Source organism: Cyanistes caeruleus, chromosome 1 (genome assembly GCF_971803275.1).
Source record: "Cyanistes caeruleus chromosome 1, bCyaCae1.hap1.1, whole genome shotgun sequence".
Classification (NCBI taxonomy): Eukaryota; Metazoa; Chordata; class Aves; order Passeriformes; family Paridae; genus Cyanistes; species Cyanistes caeruleus.
The window spans coordinates 113,121,946-113,126,182 of record NC_141701.1 but is presented as its reverse complement, the minus strand read 5'-3'; positions in this window follow the sequence as shown (position 1 = coordinate 113,126,182).

Below are 4,237 nucleotides of genomic sequence, written 5' to 3'. Positions count from 1 at the left end.
CTACTGTTTAAGAAAAAACACCCTGACTACACTTCTAAACAAATGATAATTTTTTTTTTTTTTTTTTAATACCTGGAAAATTTTATTGGCCACCACATCTCCCCACTGGTGATGAAATTCCATTTGCAACCCATTGCTCATGACCGCCATATATTTTTAGGTGCATCACACAAGCACACCATGCTCAAGTAAATTAGGATGACTAGAATGTAAATAAACAGAGTGATTTAGGGCAGAATTTAAATTAAATGATAAAAATTATGATGTGCTTATGGCTAGATCTAGAGCCAACCGAGCTACTAAGTTCAATATTCCTGAACTTATTTGTAGAATAAGTAATTATAAGAAAGGCAGGTTCTTGCTTAGACATGTCTGCAAATAATGAAACATCACTAATATGCAGGAAACTTGTTACATTTTGGTGGATTTGATTTTTGAATACCAGGCTTGGTTTCTTGCTTCCCAGTCTCTGCAGCCCTGCCATCACCACTAGTTGCAGGAGAGGCGGTTTCGCAGGCAGTGGCATTCCCCTGCAGAGGCTGTAACACCACACTGCCCAGAGGCACGGCGTGTTGATTGAAGCATGGTCTCTATGTGTCATGTGTCAAGGATGATATGTCACCAAATCAGCCTTGCATCTCTACGCAAGGTGTTGAGATAACACTATCAAATCATGGCCTCGTGACTGTTTCTTAGTGTCTAATATAACAAATGACTATAAGCTCACTCTGGATTAATGTCGGTGTCATGAATGTTTACTAATGCATATCAAAGCTGGGATCAATGCCAGGAAAGGATTTTAAGTGTAAGTTTACAATGAAACACAGAGCTGACTTCCCCCCTCCAGCACAAATTACAAGCAAGTTTACACTGCATTGTGCAAGGGCAGAGGGCAATATTCCTGACACATTATTGAGAAAACAAAGCTTCCCTTCCTTTTTTTTCTGTAAAGGAATAACTTAATTTTGGTTATATTGGTTGTGGGGAAGATGATCTGGCTTGTCAGTAGACTGGCTACACTTCTACTTACAATTCTCCCTGAATGACCCAACATCATCCAATTGGACATTTTCACATATATTTCACTTATGTTTTTATCATGTTCCACAGCTGGACATGTCCTCCCTGACCCATGAAAATTGTCCATGTTTGTGTCCAGTGTTAGTGTAGCAAATGCAGCAGCATGCCACCATCTGTGCTCATAGGAATTCCCACCATGTCCCACCAGGTTCCCCCTAAGCAGCTGGTGTTTTGCAGGGTCCCATAGCTCAGAAGTGAATGCCAAAGGATGCAATTTGAGGGCTATATGCTGTTGCATTCAATTTTAATGTTTTGTCATTACTGCTTTGAAGGGCTCTGCAAGCTTGCCTTAATGGATTGCTTTTCTTCATCAAATGCCAATATTTATTTTAACAAAAGGGTTTGGAATAAATAGGTTAGAGGGAGAATCCTCCACTTTTAACTCCTGATTCCTGGAGGAAAGGAGGAAATTCCTACTTCTGCGTTGGAGCCTAAACTCTGTAAGGGCAATTCCTGACCTGCTGGACATCACAGCAGTCTGCTATACAGGGCCTTCAGCCTACTCCTCAGCAGGCAGCAGCACTGTGGGGTGTTTTGTGGGGCCAAGGCATATGAGAGACAAAGGACAGACTCAATCCCTTCACCTTTCATGCAGCCTCTCTGCAGCCAGGTAATACATCCTTTTGCATGTGCTAAAGCTGGCCTAAAATGGCCGGAACCCCTTGCCTAGCAGCATTTGGTGGGCAGTGCTGGCATACATCACGTCAGGCTGCACATGGGTGAGGCAATGCCTGAGCCTCATGCACATCTGTAGGAACCTGAGCACTGATATCTCACTTCAGCCTCATCCCAGATATGTGTTTGTGCACGTATGTATTTTCACAGCCTTACAAATGGACAAAAAATATGGTTCTTTCAATTAGTGACAGTGTCACAAGGAAGTGGCTGACTTGGGACAACAACACTGCAGCTCCAGTCTATCAGCCTGGGAAGCCCCTGCCCCATGCATCACTACTTGCAGCTGATCTCAACAGGCACATCCCACTCTTCTCTTGGGTCCTCACCATTGCAGCAAATCCAAGAAAACGTGTAAGCTGGACCTCTGGGAATTACAGACATCTAAAGCACACTGGGTGTAGCAGGTGTTACTGCCCCTGCCTTTCTGCTCTCACCCCAAAAGCAGGCAGCAGATGCTGACTCACACCTCACCAGCTCCCAGGTTACAGCCAGTGAGGACGGAGAAAATCAGCTTGCAGAGAGGGGATGGCGTGTGAAGTGTGGCTGCAAATACGGGTCTCACCCTAGTGCTGCCGTGGCCAGGGAGCCAGCCAGGGCAGCAGAGCAGGACAGCAGCAGCCTGTGCAACCCCACACACTGCTGTGGGCAGCTCTAAGGCCCAGGGCTGAAGCGAGTTTCTGGGTTAAGGCAAGATGCTGTAGTGATGAAGGTCCTAGCTAGCAGTGTAGCTGCATGCTGCTCTGAGCCATCATCCAGCCTGGGCAGGCTTCCTTGCCTGTTACTGATTAATGCAGCAGCTTGCCACAGCCCCATGCCTTGGTGTTCCCATCTGTAACCCAGAGTCTGTAAAACTTCCCTTCCTTCATGGAACACTGCAAAATGTTTGGACCCAAAGCTCTAGCTAAGAGCCAGCATTACTGGTGTTCACCTGATGATGATGAAGGTAAAATTGCAACAACCTCGAACTTAGGGGGAAGAAGGGAAGAAAACCTCTTCTGTGGATTCATGCTAGCACCACAGCTGAATGCACAAATGAAAAAGACCTTCATTTTGGAAAGAGTGGGCACACTGAGGCCATTGTACGGCAAAGTAAAACAGCTGAGCTGTGACCAGCTAGCAGCCACAAATGGCAGCCACAGCTTCCCCACTCACAGCAAAGCATCATTCACTGAGAGGAAGCAGTGGCTAAATGGCCCTGAAAGAATCCAAGAAGCAAATTCTGAGCTGATAGCCAGCCTCCTTTGCTGTCAGCAAGGCAGCGGCACAGGAGAAGCTGGCTTCTGATGGGATGGGCACATGGGCTGGGTGCCTCCACATGGCACCAAGGGGAGGGCGGCAGAGCCCTGCTCTGGGAATCACCACGATTAGAAATGACTGCTTGTCCAAAGTATTAAGACTATCACTTCAGCTGCTCTTCTCTGATATACTGTGGTTTCTCTATCCAGCACCTGAGTAAATCAAGCACAGGGAACACCAGAGGTTGCACGATGTTTTTATCTATTAACGTCTTTGCAGCACCCCTGGGTTTAGAGCAACTAAACTTTTGATTGCTAACAAAAACAGCAGTTTATAATCCAGACTGCCCGAATCAGAAGAGTACAAAACTTGAGCCTCACCCCCCGCTTTAATTTCCTTCAGCAATTTATCACCTCTTTGCAGCTCACACATACAGAACAACCAGAAAAATTTCTTAACACCCCTTTGGCAAGACACATGGAAGCAACTGCCACAGTATTTTTTTATTATTGTTTTCAGGGCCTATGGCAAAGAAGACCTAAAAAAAAAAGGCACCCAAACTAAACTAAGAAAGAGAAAAAAAATTAAGTACTTACCTTCCACAGGCAAGACACATACAAAGAGTGTGAGAATCCACATGAAAGGGCAAAATATTTCTTTTCAAACAGTATTTCCTGGAAAACATATTGAGAATAGTGTCACCTCCAAATACGTATTTACACTACCTACATACAATATGTTTGTCCGTGCATCTATTATATATTTATACAAATTATTTTAAATGCAGTAGAGAAGGTGTTGCTTGAACTTTCACGTAAGAGCAGGAAAACGGGGAGTAAAATTCACTCCCTGCTCCAAATCCACTAGCACTGCATATTAATTTAATACTTTTTTGTATTCTATTGCTCTGGTCTTCCATTAAAATCTCAGACCAAACTCAGGCAGCCTGTGTAATTTCAGGACAGATGGAATTGCCCTTGTTATTTCCCATTCACACAGCAAAGGATTCTCTAATGAGGTGAGTACTTGGGGCTTGGGTTTTTGCTGCTCTGTATCCTAGATTCTCATTTTACAGTGCTGTGAAGTGCTGGTAAAATGATGCCTTACTAAATGGTATTATTTTACACCACTAACCCAACTCTTCAAAGCAGTGATAATGACTATGCAGAGTGCAGAGCCAGAAGAATCAGACCTTAGGTGTTTATGGCCAGGAAAAGTGAGCAGCACAGCTCTCCATACTTGC